This window comes from Cryptomeria japonica, chromosome 5 (assembly GCF_030272615.1).
Source record: "Cryptomeria japonica chromosome 5, Sugi_1.0, whole genome shotgun sequence".
Lineage (NCBI taxonomy): Eukaryota > Viridiplantae > Streptophyta > Pinopsida > Cupressales > Cupressaceae > Cryptomeria > Cryptomeria japonica.
The window spans coordinates 827,827,553-827,846,886 of NC_081409.1; positions in this window are offsets into that span (position 1 = coordinate 827,827,553).

Genomic DNA, 19,334 nt, shown 5'->3' on the forward strand with positions numbered 1-19,334 from the left:
TTTTCAGCCGCTATGCTCAAAGATCAAGCAAGATGTGATGTAAGAAGATGAGCATCATTGTTCTGCGAAGGAATATTCTGATCACTTGAAGCACTTTTCTGAGTAGGCCATAACTTTTCAAAATGAAAAGTAATCATTTCTTTGATAGGTAATTTTACGATGTGATGTGTAATTAATGCATGTGTCAGGAATTGTCTTCTCAAAGTTATCTTGCATGCATAAGAAGTATGGGGATTGTGTCACTGAATTTCATGCTAATCATATCAAAGTACTTTAAAACCTGTTTGAAAAGCCACAATTAGAAAACAAACAATACAACAAAGGAAAGGTAATTTTTTGCTTCTCAAGCTTGGAAGAAGTGCAATTTATGAAAAGTGAGTTCAGTCTTGGCCATTTCTTTCATTTCGCATATAGAAAAGAAGACTTATTCAGTTTCTTGTTGTGGTGGTTCTAGGTTTATTTGTTTGCCATACTTTAGTCTTGAGGTGGCTGAATTGTCAAAATGAAGCTGGTACATCCCAAAATGGTTGCTGAAGCCAATCTCATTAGTTCTCTCCTAGAGTTTGGTGATACATCTCTAGCTCATGCTGACCTTGAGGAGTTCATGGAAAGAGCTAGAAACCCTTCCAATTCTCCCATGATGCAGATAATTGTGGATAGTGGTCTTATAGAAGTTGTCATCTTCTTGCCTGCTCTACAATGTCTGGAACTAGTTTTGGAATGTATGAACGAGTATGATGCGGTTGATAGATGCATTAGGGATGCCAATGGTGGAGTATTGTTGAATGTAAATAGAGAAACCATTATGGATGTGTTTAAAATTCTCATCTGAGAAGCCTACAAAAATTGGACCATCACCATTTCCTACGACTACTTTAGTGAAAAGAAACCCCAATATAGAAGTGTCATAGCTAGGAATTGGTTGTTGAAATTTCAAAAGGGTAGTTCCAAGCTTCCAAAACCTTTAAGCATATAATAAAGGAGGTTAGGGACGTTGTGATTTTGTTGCATAAGGTTAAAGGCAGTCAACATGCCTTCTTTTGGGAGGATTGGATGTATTTCTTTATCCAAGTGATTTTAGACCAGAATAGGTACATTGATTGGGAAAGCATGATTGCAAATGGACTTCATGAGGGTTTGAGTAATATTTTGGGAAGCAATAATTTCTACATGACTTCATACTTGTTTTACTTCTTAGCCTATGTTAGGTCATGGCCTGGACTCTATCATGAACCTTTTGTTGATAATATTCTAATTTACGATTATTACCCGCACTTGCAAGCAAAGAGGTGTCATGAAAATTACAGGAAAGTTCATGATATGTTTGTTAGCAGGTTGATTGTTCAGTTGCAGGGTAATGTGAACCAACGTATGTCTAAGGAAGAAAAACAAATGGCTAATTCATATGGGAATTATTTCATTCAATTTCCTTGGTTCACATATGTTAGGGTTGGTGGCTTTGAGGAAGAACTCATGAAACTTCCAAGGTATGCATTGGATCAATTTGTGTTGATAGAAATCTATTGACAGTTAGCTCATATTGACAAAAAGTCTATAGGAAAGAAGGATTCTGGAGTTGCTTTTGTAGTGGAGCTAGGCCATTATATTTGCAAGACAGTGTCAGATGCATTGAATTTAGAAGTTGATTTTAAGAAGTTAAATCTTAAATACTATGTTCCCTGGCAAAATTTTGATAGTAAAGGATATGTGCAGGAGCATTTAGTTCTCATAGATGGTTTTAGTCATGTACCTGAACTAGAGGATTTTTTGGCAAACTGTGATGATGAATTTGAAGTACGTAGGAGAATGTTTTCTCAGTTCACTATACATCTGATAAATTATTTTGGGTTGCAGATGAACATCTTTGAATTTAAAGATAGAGGGGAAGACTTGGTAGACCCTCATTATACATAGGCTGTATAGGGGACTCCGGTTCCTAAAATTTATTGGAATCAAGATGAGCAAGATCAAATAAGAGTCACGCCCTTCCCAGTCATACGCAAGACTGAGCAATGGCTAAGGTAGCAAAGACTTGAAAAATTAACCATCAAAAGAAACCCTGTTCTAGTTCGGAAAGCTTCATCTAACCAATGTGTTGGGATTTATCTTACAGGTGCTTCACAAGTCAAGCTAGAAGCTGGTAGTGCCAAGGCTTCATTAGAAGAGCGGTCATCACCATAGGTTACAAAATCTAAAACTAGAGGGAAAGGCAAGAAGGAACCTTAGGTGATTGTGGAGTCAGAAGCATCCCTTGAATTTGAAAGCACAATGGAAAAGCAGGAGCTTGAGATAATAGATATGGAAACATGCAATGTAAAAGGTCTGGGAGCAGAGTGGACTGATATATCAAACTACATGATGGTACCCACTTCTGGCCCAATGAAGAATCTAACTGAAAAAGAAACTGGTAGTGAGCCTCCTCATTGGTTAGCCACTACCCTGTCTAGCAAGAAGAGGAACTTAGTGCCTACCTCGGTACCAATAAATGATATGGTCAGCAAGATTTTGGGAAGGACTCTAAAGGCAAAGAAATTGAAGACTATGTCAAGAATAGATTTTGATGAAGATACTAAGAATTGAATAGCAAGAATTGCTCATCCTAATGTAGATGCAGCCGCAGGAATCCCTTCATCAAAATACTTTTCCATTGAAAAGGTGAACCTTCGAGCTAGAACAAGGGCAACATATGCCTATCATCTAGAGGCATCAACTAAAATAATTTTCACATGGACTTGGAAAGATGAAAAGGATAAGCAAGAACTAAAGGAAACCTTGAGACATATGGTTGAATACATAGAAGCAATTCATAGTTTAGAACCACAGCCTCTATCTCAAGTGCCATCCTCCTTTGACCCTAAATCACTAGTGAATCAGAAGGCCCTTGAGCAAATTCAAAAATGCAGAATGATAACTGAGGTTTTCATGGATTGTCTTGAGGGAATTCGTAATTCAGGAACAAAATATTTTATTAACTTAAGCAAGGTATATGAAAATGCTCAGTCAGTCATGAAGGAATTGGAAACATAAATTATAGGTTGGAAAAAGGATGAATCTAAATGGGTAGTGGTAGCAATGCAAATGTAGGAGGTGCAGACATATGGGGTGATGAAGTTCTTGAACTAAAAACCTGTGTCGAGCCTTGATGATAATATTCTCTATGTTTGCAAAAAGAACATAGACTGGAGAAACTCCATAATACAACAGGCATATGGTGAGTTAGATAAGTTAATGAATCACCTTTTTTAACTGATCATATCAATCCAGAATGACCTCAAATGCAAAGGGATTAAGTTCTTAAAAGATGGAAAGACCATCGAAAGTTGTGAATTTATAATAGAATCATTTGAGGGTAAGATCAATTATATGAAGGAGGTGAAAGCATTGGATTCAAGTGACCTATCAACCACAACCAAAATCGAGTCCTTGTTATTCCTCTACATTGAACACTTTGGTGACCATGCTAATCAGGTGGAGTAGGTCTGCAGAGAAAAAGAAGTATGGAAATAAAGGATCACCCATATTGGCCTCCCACACTCTGTTCTTATCCATAAGTTCTCCATGACTCATGCAATTTGGAAGAAAACCACCACTTCCATGTCTCCTGAAGTTGATAAAAGTGTGTCTCAGATTGACCAGATGTGTTCCTGAAATTTATTCTTGGTTTTTTTTCCCCGTTGAGAAGACTAGGTTTAGTTTTTCTGTTTTAAAAACTACTTTGAAACTATGGGGTGGAAAGTAAAATTTTGTGTTTCCCTAATTAAGTGTTGGCCAGGTTGTGGATATAAAATCATTTTCATAAGATTTTGGAGGTGTTCAAAAAACTTTTAGATGAATTAGCATACTTTATTTTTCTTTTGGCATGTTATGGATTTTCATTGAAGACATTTTATCTGTGAATGAAATGATATGGTTTTTGGATCTTTCAAATCTGTGTGTGTGAATGTGGAAAACAAATCTCTATTGGGATATATGTTTATGTGCAGAATATGTTACTTCTTTGATTATCCACTTATCATAAGTCTGTGAATGAATTTGATAAATAGAATTTGTTGTTATCTTTTGTTTGGATATCCTGACCCTATTTGTCCTTTGAGGCATGAGAGAGACTGAATCAGAGTATAATATTTTGATTTCATTAGTAAATTTAGTTCTATAAAATGGAAAATCTTGAAGTGTAAGTCTCTGGTCTTTGCATATATGAGTATTTATCTTTATATCATTCATATTGTGTTGACAAATGAATATGGAATGCCTTTCTCACTTTTTGGTTAGAAGTGAAGTTAATGTTAATTTATGTTTAAAAAATCATTGAATATCATATGGGAAGTTGCACCCTTATGCAAAGGGTAAACCAATAATCGGTTCACCTAACTGTTTGTTTCATTTGCCTTTCAAAAGGGGCATACATGAGTCATTCACTGTAAATTTAAGAAAAGGCAAACCTGTTAACCAACAGATATACATATTTATTTTTTAATTATTTATATAATAAGTAAATGTATATTAATGTGGAATGAAAAATATATATTTAAAAAAAAAAAATTGATTATTTTTCATTTAATTCTATTGATTAAAAGTTAGTATAATATTTGAAAAATAAAGGATGATAGAGACACCAAATCATAACATCTAATCTAACCATGTTTAAGACAAAGATAAAATATTAAAAAGGTCAAGCTCAACAAGGTCTAAGCATCTAAATGGGGAGGGCCTCATTTATAATTTTTATGTGTGACATTCATTCAAAGTACAAATCTATCTATATTTCATGATAATTATGATACCTATTTACCTATACATCTCACACATCATTCTCTTATGCTTCTTATACTTACAACCATTGTCATGTTTATGTCTCGTGGACATAATTACCAGTACAATCTTTTTTGAAAATATGAATCCATCTCCCATGAATTATTGAATTATGTTACTAGAAGGTTTGACAATTATCTATCCATTTACACAATAATTTACTTTAAATAGTGCCTAGGTTGTCATATTTAAATACATGACCGAATACCCTAAGATACAAGTCATGTAGTATCAAGGATTTACAATGCATGATCATTAGAGTATCAAATTCACTTTTAGGAAAACAAATTAGCATTCATTATACCTTACATCAACATTTTAATTTATAGATACTAATGTTGTGTCCTTCAATTAGTGTGAAGAGAAGAACAAAGCCCGAGTTGAATAAACAAGCTTCTAAAGGTGTTTAACTTTAAATAATCTAATTGTTAGATATAATTGAATTTGTCATGTCTTTGTAAGCACACATGATGGAATTGTAGAAAATGGTGTAAGTACAAAATGCTAGCTAGGATTGCAATTGTGATCCCATCGAAAAAGTCAAAATAGCCATTTGAATTTTTGTATAGTTGTTTTTAGGTGTTCACAAGAAACATCTTCTCATACATCTTCCCTTCTTTGTCAATTTATTATTTACTTGTATTTTCTTTTATAGGTAAATAGATGGAGAGGGCCAACTCCATTTTATATTAAAATATTCAAGTTTACATCAAAATGTTCTATATTCTAGAACTAACCAACAAACGATCTATTCAACATCTAGGCATCTAAAACCTATAGAATATGACTTTAACTGATATATCATTCTTCACAGGAGATGGAAAATATAGAAAAAATCTCTTAGCCTATATCATCTATATCATATATGCATTCCCAGAATACGAAAAGGGAATATAGATACATGCCTCAATATTTATCTATAGACATATATTAAAAACTTGATTTGGTTGATCCTTAGTTCTCCTCCTTAGACTCAATGGACTCCTCTAGCTTAGTTTCAGTGTCACCTAGTTCATCACCCAATGTTTGTTGCTCCATTGCAAGGCGATATGGAACAAGGAATTCATGACGGTAGTCAGAGTGGATTGGTTGCCAAACTTTGTCCATGAACACCTTCAATTCATCCTCCAGGTAGTCCTTATCGAATTTTGCCTCTTTAGAGCTATCTATATCCATGGAGGCATCTGAATCCTTCCCTAGCAATCCTTCCTTTTTCAGATATGCTCCAAACCAACCATCCTTTATATTGTCCACCAATCCCATCTAAGTTAACATAAACATAATATTGCTCCTGATATTCACCCATCTTTTCTCAAATGTTGCCTCTTGCAGTGTTCTGATAGAGGGAACCTACAAATCTCCTCATCCCCATTCCTCAGCATATAATAATTCTAGTGAAAAGGGATGGATGTATTCCCAACTACATTATCCAACACCCCGTCAATCTCATTCAAAAATTCATGTTTGAAAATAGCATGGCATAGTTTCTTGGCTTTACCTTTTTTCACCTCAAAAAATAAGAGTAATGGAAGAAACAAAGTGGTGATATCAGTATTTAAGCTATAGCGATAGTATGCTCACAGGAATTCTTTGCCCATAGTATCCTTCACTGAATGAATTACAATTGCATGCCGCATTCTTAGCACAAAGAGGAGCCTTTTCTTTGTGAGATCTCTAATAAATGCCATTTGCCTTTTGGTTTTCCTAAGTTGCACAAGCGTATCCATATTGTTTAAACATAGGACACAAAATTCACTTGAAGAAGAAAATTTATCTTTCTCACATATCTTTTACATTTGCCCATGCATCGGCTTATAATACTGTGTTCAATGCTTCTCAATGAATCCAGAATTTCGTATAGTTCATGCAGGGTTATGTGGTGTCATCCCTTCCTTTTCCTATCCCATTATCAGTTGTAATCGGGCCAAATTCAATTCCTCCAATACTCCCATGATTGGAATATTGAGTGATGATGATTTGTCTTCCCTATGCTCGTTCCAATTAATTATTTCTTTGTCACTTCAAAATATTAGGTGTTGTTGGCCTTCAAAGCCTTTTTATCCAATTCATCTGCCACCTCATTTCCTTCTCAATACACATGCTAGATTTTGAAATTGTAAAGTTGTTGATCAACTATTTTATTGATGTCAACCATTTACTTAGGATCTAGTTTGAGGTATAATTTTGTCTGATGGCATTTATAGTGATGTGAGAATTGCCTTCAAGGTGAATATTTTCAACTCCTATCTCCTTGCCCAACTCTAAAGCCCTTAGAGTTGCCCTAAATTCTGCCATATTATTTGTGGAAACACTAATTATTTTAGATCATTCTACTAACATAACTCCCTCTTCACTTTGACCTACACAACCAATACCACGTGGGCCTAGATTGCCCTTAGAGGTACCATTGAAGTTTATTTTAATCCACCCAAGTTTAGGTGGCACCCAAACTAATTTTTTTCGAGTTTCAACGAAGTTATTTGAATCACCCCCAAGCAAAGGTGGGATAATTAGATCCTTTGATAGCTTGACCATTTTCCCATCCCAATTAGTGTAATAATTGCCTTTTAATGTTTTATTTTTTGCTACTGAATTTTCCAATTCCTCAATAAGTGCCTCCATCTTTATTATCAAGCAATCCCTAGGCATGGATTGATCTTTGAAAATTATTCGATTGCACTCCTTCCAGAGTTCCCATATAGATGAGAGGATTATTTACCATAGGTTACTAAACATCCCTTTTTCTTTTCATTTAGGGCACATACCAAACCAATCACTTAATTTGAGTGGGAAAGGGAATTGTAGATTGAGAATTGTGGTGAAGTGTTTCCAACAACCTTCTACACAAGGACATGAGAGTGAGATATGACCAACATATTCATCTTTACATTTGTAGAGTGGACATATTCCAGGGCCAAGGATACCCAACTTGATAAACCTAACCTGTGTCAGAATTTTATTTTTATTATTTACTTGTATTATATTTGGCTTAGTTTATTTGTTTATTTAATGTCTAGTTATAATTGAAATGTCATATGCAAGAGTACAAAAATGAGATTATTATGCACTACCTAATTTTTGCATGCATATTCTCTTTCTCTTATTTTTTACTCGCCTTACTAGGTCCCCTTTGTTTATATTTTCTTCTAATATTATCAATGTCGACACCTAAAATTGTTTTATAATTAAATACATATTTATAATATATTTAATTATTTTATCCTAATGTCTTCTATTGATTAAAAAATAGTTTTACCCATTTAATTAATTATTATCCTTTTCTATTATTAATTAATTAATTAAATATTTTCTATCCCTTTCCTCTATTTAGTAAATAAATACTTCTATTTAATTAATTAATCCACTTACCTCTTTCCTTTTTTAATCCTATCCCTCTAGCTTATTCACATGTACCATAATCTAAATTTGTAGGCATGTGACAAGTGTTAATTGCCCCTTAACTGCTCTTATCCACATGTGATGCAGGAGCATCCTTGTTTAACAACAATCTTGCAGATCAACTAGAAACATTTATTTTCTATTTTGTTTGCAGTTTCAGTTTTCCTTTCTATGTGTCCCGATTTTGGCTCATCGGATCCTGTGGAGTTGGATTCTACTTGAAGATATGATCATCTTTCCTTCTTTCAAACCACATATCTTTTGGATCACTTTCTGACAAGATATCTATACCAGTTTCCATGACAGTTTCTTGTTACCGGTTGTTCCTTTGTTACCAGTTGCCTAATACCTATTTTGGTGGTCTACTGGAACCCATTTCAAAGCTTGCAGAGCCTTGGGTGTTGATCCTGATGTTTCTTGGCGTGTGGTTGTCCTTCTACATTTTATCCTTTGGATTTTATGGCAGAATCTCTTGGTAGAGGCTGACTTGGTTCATTTTGCATGTTAGGTCTTGTTCTTCGGGTTTTGACATTGGATACAATGGATCACTGAGAAGGAGGTGAATCAGTGATTTAAACAATTTTTACTTAATCAATGCTATATCAGTTCAATATGAAATACACAAGATGCAGAATGGTTACCAAAGCAATGTAAACAATGTGTGTAGGACAAATAACCAAAGGATTAATACATCACACAAATGAAGATGCAACACATAACACTAGATATACGAGAAAAACCCAATGTGGGAAAGACTTTAGTGAAAATAGTTGCTAGAGATCTTCTGCTCCAATCCAGCCTCACAATGAAAACATCTGATTACAAATTTTAGGGCACCAACCCAAGGAGCACCAACCCTTGATTAATGAGCACCAACTCAAAGGAGCACCAATCCATGCACAATTTATAGGTTACAACCTAAGGAGCTACAACCACTGCACTAAGCACCAACTCAGTGAAAACAATATTAAAACTTAGATCTACCAATGAGATCCTTGCTGCAAATAAAATTTTGCAACATTTTAAAGCCTTGCAGTATCAGTCTCTATCTTACCAGTCTATATCAACTCAACACACACTATAACTTATCCTTCTTGATGGTTCTAACTCTGCTTAATCTTATCTCCCTTTATTCTTTTGAATTCAAATCGCACTTGGTAACTCTCTATTAGGTACTGCTTCTTCCAATTTTTCACCTTTGCATTCTATGCTCACTCTGTTCGTTTGTTCCTTACACTGGTTTACCCTACTTCTCCTTACTGGTTCAATCTTCACTCATAAACACTTCAAGAATTTTTCTCTTTTTGCTTATGGACAATAATTTCACTCTCTTCTTTTCCCTTTTTCAACAGCACCTCTATCTATCTTAGGTCACCATATTTAAAGTCAATATTTACCGCCAAAAACCAATTCAAATAGAGGGTGGCTAAGGTTTCCTTCTTTTGACCAGATCTACATCAAATCTGATCAGGTTTGCCTTGGATTACACACCTGCATTGGAGGAATAATCCATCACATGTTTTCGATCTATCCAAAATATATTTACCAAAAATAGCGAACCCGGTCATGATTTCCAGCCTTGAAATTTGTTGACTCATTTATGACCCAGTTATTTCCTTCTCGAGGTCCTCTTGCAATATAATTTCCTTGCTTTGATCTAGGCACCAAAAACTCCTTGATCTTTCTCTATCGTTCATTCTTCCTTGAGCCGTATCAATTTATTAGTGACCCATGATTTTTAGGTGTTTCATTTAATGTCGACTAACTGCTCCAACAACCAAGTTGATGGAAACTTCACTGACCTCTGCATGCTCGCCACCTCAACTTCATGTGGCATCACATCAATATATACTCATCTTATCGACACAAGGTTGGTTTAAACCTGATCATTCATCAAACTCATACCGGCACAAGCCCTTACTGGTGAGACCTTCTCCTACTGCTAACCGGTAGTGTACACTACACCAATAGAACAACATCACCTCCGATGGTTTGTGATCTCTTTGTCACTCTGCCTCTTTATCACAATCATTATCACAAGCAAACATCCAGCCTTTAAACCAGTTACAACTCGTCATACCAAGACACAACTTCATATCATCTCTTACCGATGATGTCACTGACAGTCTTAATACCTACTTGTCTTCCACCATACCAGTTGACATTAATGACAAATCAATGCCAACAATCTCCCCCTTTGGCATTGATGTCAATATTATCTTTTTCACTCTCCCAATTTCTCTCCCCTTTTGACAACAATGGCAAAGGGAACCTTAGTTTGACACCAATAATCTCTTCCTTGGCTACATCTAGTTAGAACACAATCTCCCCCTGTTTCCATTCTTTATGATTCAAGAGTCTAAAGAGAGTAACAAAGATTGACTCCCCCTGAATCATACATCCTCCTACGCATTTAAGTGTTGTTGGATGGTGGGACAACTCCCATCTTTTGTGTTAAGTACTCAAATGAACCTAAAGGAAGTGGCTTGGTAAATATGTCAACAATATTCTCACCAGTTGGAACATATTCAACTATGACCTCTTTGTCTGCTACCTTCTCCCTCAAGAAGTGATACTTGATTGCAATGTGTTTTGTTCTTGAGTGCATGACTGGATTCTTGGAGATGTTGATTGCACTTGAGTTATCACATTTAATTAGAATAGGATCCGGTATCTCCACCTATATATCTTTCAATGTCTAGTTCATCCATAGCACTTATGAGCAACATGTAGCAGCAACTATATATTCGGCCTCAGCAGTGGATAATGACACTAAGTCTTGCTTCTTGTTGTGCCATGATACTAACTGATCTCCTAAGTAGAAAGCACCTCCACTTGTACTTTTCTAGACATCAATACTTCCTGCCCAATCTGCATCAGTATAAGCCTGAAAAGAGAAGTCTTCTTTCTTTGGATACCACAAGCCATAGTTGATAGTTCCTTGCAGATACCTGAAGATTCTTTTGACTGCATTTAGGTGAGACAGCTTAGGAGAAGCTTGGAATCTTGCAACCATGCAAAATGCTTGTATAATATTCGGTCTAGATGTTGTTAAATATAATAGACTACCAATCATAGACCTATACAGTTTTTTCTCAAATTCCGGTGACTCATCTAGTTTGCTCAACTTAGAACCGATAACAATGGGAGTACTTACCAGTTTGTTGTCCTCCATTTGAAATTTCTTTAGCATGTCTTTCACATACTTGGTTTGGGAGATGAAAATTCCTTTATCCTACTATGAGATCTACAAACCAAGAAAATGGGACAACTCACCTAGCATAGACATCTCAAATTTTGTCTTCATCTAATCTGTAGATTATTTGCACATGATGTCCTTGTCTCCACCAAAGATAATATCATCCACATATACAACCACTATAATCATGTGATCTCCATTTATCTTCACATACAAGTTGTTGTCTGGATTTCCTTTGTGGAATCCTTGCTCCTTCAAGTATTTATCCAACCAAGAATACCATCCTCTTGGAACCTGCTTCAAACCATACAAGGCTTTCTTCAATCGAAATACAAAACTCTCATCATCATGTAAAATATAACCCTCTAGTTGTTCCATATATACCTCTTCTTCAAGGTTACCATTCAAAAAGGCAGATTTGACATCCATTTGGTAAACTTGGTAACCTTTATAGGCAAAGAAAGCTACTACTTTATCATATCCACTTATTGTGGAGTGATAATTCCACCTTCGATGGGTGATCCACCTCATGTGGAATATTATATTGTTTCTCCTACCTACCCACACCTATTTCCTACCTACCCTTGTTTCTTATTGAGCCACATGTCATGCTTGTGTGCTCACATATCCCTAGCCTTGCCTATATAAGAAAGCTCATCTACATTGTATGTAATTTGATATTATTGATCATTTTCTATTGATGAGAATACAGTTTATTCTTGTCCTATATTGTGTCTCTATTTTGTACTTTTCATTGAGCTCTTGATCTTGACAAAATCTCACATGGTATCAGAGCCATTGGGGCTTCATTGATTCATCTTAAAGAGGCATTATTGCGATGTCAAGAGGCAGATCTAAGGAGCAGCATCTTTTGGAGGTGTTGTAGACCAGATCCGACCCTGCCATTGTGTCCAGAAGGCCATTTCCATGAATTTTGGTTATAAAGTCGGCCTATTTTGGTGAGAAATTTTTTTTTGCCAATTTTGCTAATATTGTATGCATTTCAAAAAAAATTTATTTTCCAAAAATAAAATTCGAAAAAAAAAATTTCCATCAAAAAAAATTAAATAAAAATCATCAAAAATTTTCGGAAAAATTGAAAAATTGAAAATAAAAAAAATAATTAAAAAAAAAGGTGCTTTTTTGGGGGGTCCGCAGACCCCCCCCCCCCCCCGTGGTGCCCGTACCTTGCAGGTCTATCTCTGCCGTTTGCCGCGTACCTGCCTATCAGACTCTGCAAGTCCGGACCTGCTGCAACCACCATGACCTATACCCATAGACCGTCACCACCGCCGTTGCGCTGGACTCTCCCGCTGGCCACTCTGCATCTCCCGCCATTGCCCGTGTTGTGTATGCCGTCGACGCCGCCACCATCCCCAGCTCCCCAATAGCAACTCCGCCCAGTGCCCACTACCTCCTCTCTGGCGCTCGCTACCTCAGCCACTACTGCTATCCCAAGCTTCCGGTCTGCGTCCGGTAGCCTCCTCCTGCCAACAGTCAAACAGATAGGAGGACTCGCGTCTGCCACGTGGCAGGCGGCCACTGGCTCGTGGGTACAACCTGTGACATGTCACCTTTGTACACAGTGCCACATCATCCATACGGCTGCCATGCAGATGCCACGTGGCTCACCCATTTAGCAAATCCGTATGGTACGGCTTGCATAGTCACCTGCATAGTCACCTATCTAGTTAGCAGTCTGTACAGTACGGACGCCCAGTTAGCAGAGAGGTGAAGTTTTTGTGACGGTCATACAGCCGTCAAATTTAACATAGTGAATTGCTGACATCAATGCCAGGTCATCATTTTTCAAAATTTTTGGACCGCCCTCTCATTGAGCTTTTTGGATTTTGCAATTCAACATCAAATGGCCATAACTTGCTCATTCTTGCTCCTTTTTGGGTGCAATTTTTTTGAAATAGGCTATAATTTCTTGCTCTCCGCAATGGTGAAGAAATTTTTTGATTTTGATGCACTGATTTTTCAGAAAATGCAGTTTTTGGTGACTATACCTGAGTAATCCCAGTTTTTACAACTTCAGAGGCTTCATTTAGGGTCATATGACCTCCTCTTTAGGTGCCATTTGTTTTGAAAGTGCGTATTTTTTCATCTACTTTCACATGATGCTATTAGATTGATGCCATTGTAAGTAGAAATTGTACTTTCAGATTTTGGCCATTTTTGGCTCTCTTGGTATTTGTATATTTGCTTGAATCTTAGTTAGATTCATTACACTATTGATTGAAGTCTCTTGTATCTCATTTGGGAAGTTGTAAAATTTGCATCATAAGTCCACTTTGCCTTGTTTTGCAAGTTGCTCATTGTAATGGCACTAAATATAAAGTGCCAAAATCATCACTTTGGGGGGGTACTTTGATTGATTGAATTTGGGGGGGTGTCTTTTGTGCTTTTGTGCTCTTGTGTTCCTTTTTTTTTTCTACTATGGGTTCTTCTAAGTTTCCTCTCTTAACTCCACATAATTATGCTACTTGGAAAATTGATGCATGGAGTAAACTTATGGAAAAAGGACTCACTCATTACATTGATGGAACTATTGTTGCTCCCACTGATCCTAAGGTTGATCCAGTTGGTCACTTGGATTGGCTCACTAAAAATATCATGGCAGTTGGTACATTAAGAAAGTATGTATCAAAGGATCTCATTTTTCATATTGAGAAATGTACTCTAATCAAGGATGCTTGGCAAAAGTTTCAAGACTTGTATGGTCAAGTTGATGAGATTAGGGGATATCAAATTGATAGTGATCTCACCATGTTAGATCCCAAGAACTTTGATACTATAGAAGATTATGTCACTAAGGAAAATGAGTTGAGGGCACAACTCAAAGATTGTGGCATTGATAAGAAGGATACTCAATTGATATTCAACTTGATAGGCAAGCTTCCACAAGAATATGCAGCATTTGTTTCTAGTTTCCAAACCCATAGGATGGCAATGGGTTCAAGCTACAAAATGCCTACATTTGATGCTTTCAATGAAATGTTGATGATGGAACAAACTAAGTTGAGAAGCATGGGCTTTCTTAAGGCTTCTAAGTCTCAAGCATTAGTGGCAAATCAAGGGAACAAAGGAAATCAAGGAAAGGACAACTCAAACAAGAAGAAATGGTAATCAAAGCCTAAGGACAAAGCACCATCTTCTCCAAAACAAGGAGATTCATCCTCTTTCAAGAGGGATAATTCACCAAAGAGGGAGAGACCTACTTGTGCTTATTGTAAAAAGATTGGTCATGAGGAGCATCGTTGCCATTCTAAGAAGATTGATGAGCTCACACATATCATCAAAAAGCATAACATTGATTTGCCTAAAGTTTACAAGAAGGATGATTCATCAACTTCCACTTCCTCACATTCAAAAGGAAAAGGGCAAGCATTCATGGCTTCTACAAGTGGGAAGACTCACTTTTTTGGAACAAGAAAAGGAAAATCTCTATGTGCTACTATCAGTCATGATTTAGAGAGATGGCTTCTAGATTCAGGGGCTTCTCATCATATGGCATCTTCACAGTCTATGTTCTCTACATTTGATCATTGCACCATGCCACAGATTTTGATGGGCAATCATACATACATGGATGTGATTGGGAAAGGATCTATTGACATTGGGGATAACTCCTTCAATGATGTGCTGTGTGTACCCCACTTGATAAACAATCTCCTTTCTATCTATCAAATCACACATGGTGCAACTAAGAGGGTTGTGGAGTTCACACCTGACTCAATTTTCATTAGAGACTTGGAGACTAGAGGTATCATTGCAACTGGGGTGGTTGATCATGCATCTTGGTTATACTCCTTTTCAGATTTTATTGATGATGATGATTTCACATTTGATGATTCTACACATGATGATCACACTTATTGTGATGGTTCAGATTTTGAGGAGAACTTTGGACACTTGAACATGGGGATTCTCACATGTAACCCCATTCTTGAGTCTTGTATTTCATCTCCTCATATTGATATCACATTACCTATTGCACTTGATGATGCAGATAGTGCGACAGTTTTGCCTTCATGTGATTCAGTGCAGCAGGATATTCATTGTCTTCCAGCTTCAGATTCATGGGATGATTACTTGACAGACATTGCAGGTTTGTTTGTGGAATTCTACATTGCAGATTTGGGAGACATCATTGATGACATTCATCTTCTCTTTGATGAAGATGATCCTTCTTCGATTGTTGCGAGGGCACACTCTGACCCTCTTGTTCATTCTCTACATGATCATTCTTTCGAGGTTGACATGATTGTGGATACTTATGTACAGCAATTGGAGGAGGTCTCTTTATGTTTTGAGGAGACATGTGAGTCTTTGGGACATGTTCTACATCCATCTCCACTAGATCTTGGAGTGCCTTTTTCAATAGTGTGACATAGTTTACCACTTTTGGAGGGGGTATCTTTCAGCATCGACATGGGGACACTTGAGCAGTTTTTAGAGATTCCTTTCATCATGAGTTTTCTTCATACATCTTCCCTTCATGATTGGGGAGACTTCATGGATACACCTTTGGTTTTGTTTCTTCCTAAGGGGAGGAATGTTGTTTGACGTTCGTGGAGCAGTTTCTTCATACATCAAGCTTCTATCATTGGTGCAGATTCCACATTGGAGGGGGGTTTCCTAGCTTCTCTTCTTCTCTCATATGGGGGGGACTTTTTCCTCACATGGGGTTTTGTCCTTCACATACTTCTATGAGATTTCTTTGTATCTAGTTTTCATCTCTCTTTTGGGGGAGGGTTTTCTCCCATTGGGTTTTTCTCTCTTTCCCCACTTCGTGAGAGATTTCATTGCATTGGTTTTCATGCATTTGCATTTGTACATGGGTACCTAACATGGCCTCGTAGCTGGGACCCATCTTGCATTGCTTAGTTGCATTGTAGACTTAAGTGAATTCCCCTAAGTTGCACTTAAGGGGGGTGTTGGTGTAAATAATTATTCATCATGGATATTATTACACTTTACTTAAGTTTACTTAGGATAATGCATTTCATAGTAGTTTGGGTATGAGACACTTGGGTGTTTGTGCCACATTGGGATAGTGTGTGTAGGAGAAATTCCACCTTTTATGGTGTTGATCTTGTTGTTACACTCCACATTCAGTGGGTGATCCACCTCATGTGGACTATTATATTATTTCTCCTACCTACCCACATCTATTTCCTACCTACCCTTGTTTCTTATTGAGCCACATGTCATGTTTGTGTGCTCACATATCCCTAGCCTTGCCTATATAAGCATGCTCATCTACATTGTATGTAATTTGATATTATTGATCATTTTCTATTGATGAGAATACAATTTATTCTTGTCCTATATTGTGACTCTATTTTGTACTTTTCATTGAGCTCTTGATCTTGGCAAAATCTCACAATACCCTTTGTCATACATCTAGCTTACACTTAGCAAATTATGCTTCAATCCTTCCACATAGTACACATCATGAGCCTTAATCTTTCCATAAATATTCAATGTACCACGACCTTTAATCTTGTTGGAGGAGTTGTCACCAAAATGAATAGAACCACCATTCCAATAATCAAGATTGATAAACTTTTTCTTGTCTCTGGTCATGTGATTTGAGCAACCACTATCAACTACCCATAAATTTTTCCTTTCAACATGTAGAGAAGTCTGCACAATCAAGCTTGACACTGTCTTGTTCTTCTCCTTCTCTATCAAAACTTGTTTCTCTTCTTTCTTCTCTTTTTCTGTCATCTTGTGTTCTGGTTTAGTCTCTATCTTCTGATCCAATACAATTTTCTTTTGCTCACTAGTTCTCAGCTTACAATGCCTTGCTGTCTGACCAAAATTTTGACACTTATAATATTTTACATTAGCATTGAAAGATGTATCCAAAGCATTTTTGTAGGACATTTGCACATTTCTCCTACACTCATAACTCTTATGACCAAACTCATTACAATTATAGAAAGTAACATTTGTAGCTTGCAATGAAACAAATGAGTTTCTACTCTCAAAACTAGGATTTACATTGATTTTCCTATAGTCTATCATTCTATGACTGAACTTATTATATCGGTGACAATAACCATAAAAGTTTGGAGCATACTAGTTAGACTTTCTTGGTCCTGCAAATGACTGCCTCACTGGGGGTCTTCCTTTCATACTACTAACTCTATTGAATCCTTCATGATCAGCTCTTGCATTTCTGCTTGGGTTTGCATGATAGTGCATTGAGTATGGTTTCCAGTTTATTGATTGTGTATACTAGTTTGTGTGATAATTATTGACAGCATCTGTATACATCTTCTTATTGGTATCTTTTCTTACCATGAATGTCTTCTTCTCTTCACTTTCATTTGAAGAAGTAAACAATATCTCCTTACTGGGTGTGTCTTTGATATTTGAACTTTGACCCTCTTCAAATCCTAAGCCACCAGTATCCTTAGATTGCTTCTATTTGTTCAACATTGTGTCTAAAGATTCAGTGTTTCCTTCATATTTGAGTCTCACCTTCATTTCTTCCTTGATTTTCTCTAATTCCTTCTAGAGCTTGACAATTTCTTCTTCTAGGTTCTGATGCTCCTTCTCCTTTTTACTTAAACCGATGCTAGTAAATTCAGAGATCCTCTTGGCTTCTTCCAATTCAAGTTTTAGATCTACAATTTCTTTCTTGGACTCTTCAAGAGATTTCTTCAACATCTCTTCTTCTTTAGGTGTTGTCTTTTTCTCCTTCTTCAGGTCTCTTCTTGTTTTCTTCAGCTCTTCCAAAGCACTAATGAACTCTGCTTAAAGATCTACTTCTCCTTCTTTCTCTTCATTTTCTCCTTCTTTAGGTATTGGAACCTCTTGGGCCATGAAAAGGGTTGCACTAACATCATCTTCACTTCAACAGTCATTTGAGACACTTTCCTCATTGGTGGTATCATTTTCATGTGTAGAGATTGTTCTACTTCTGGTTGCCTCTTATACCATACTGATAGACATTATTTTTCCTGTCTTTACCATATGATCTTATACCACTTTATTTATTATCTTCACTCCTATCACCATAGGCACATTTGGGAGCAAAATGTCCAATCTTTCCATAGTTGAAACATTTCGGGAGCATCTTGCCTTTGTATTTGCCTGAACCCATTTTGAGTCTTCTGACAAAGTTTGCCATGCTATCATCAGAGTCTTGACTAGTTCCATCATGAGTGGACTCTTCTTTTCCTTTTCTTGATGTTTTTAATGCAACTTTCTTCTTCACAACATCAATATCGGCAGTCCTCATTTCATAAGCAGTTAGGGAACCATACAACTCATCCATTCTAAAGACTTTTAGATATTTTTCTTCTTCTATTGCAAAAACCTTTGTATCATACTTAGGTGTAAGGGATCTAAGTACTTTCTTCACTACTACCTCATCTTTTATTTATTCTCCAAGCCCTCTAATAGTGTTTGTTGTTTCATCAATCCTTTGGAGATAATCAACAATATTCTCTTCATATTTCATTTTCAAACCCTCAAGTTGTTCTCTCAATGTCTGTAACTTGGCTTCCTCGACTTTAGCATCGCCTTAAAAAAATTTCTACAACTTATCCCAAGTTGCTTTGGCACATGAGCAGTGCATGACAATAACAAACTCATTATCAGATAGCCCACTAAGAATAACATTATTTGTCTTAGCATTGTTCTCATATTTCTTCTTAGCATTTGGATCAGTAGGAGGATTATTGGGGATAGTATACCCATTTACAACTGACATCCATACATCATACCCTAGAGAGGACAAATAAGTTTCCATTCTAATACTCCAAAAGGCATAGTTGACACCATCAAACATAAGGGCTTTTGAGGAGGCTGATTAATTTCTTGCCATTGTGAACACTTGATAGGATCTACCCAAGCTAGAGTACGCTTTGACAAAATAGGGTACCTAGGCTCTGATACCGAT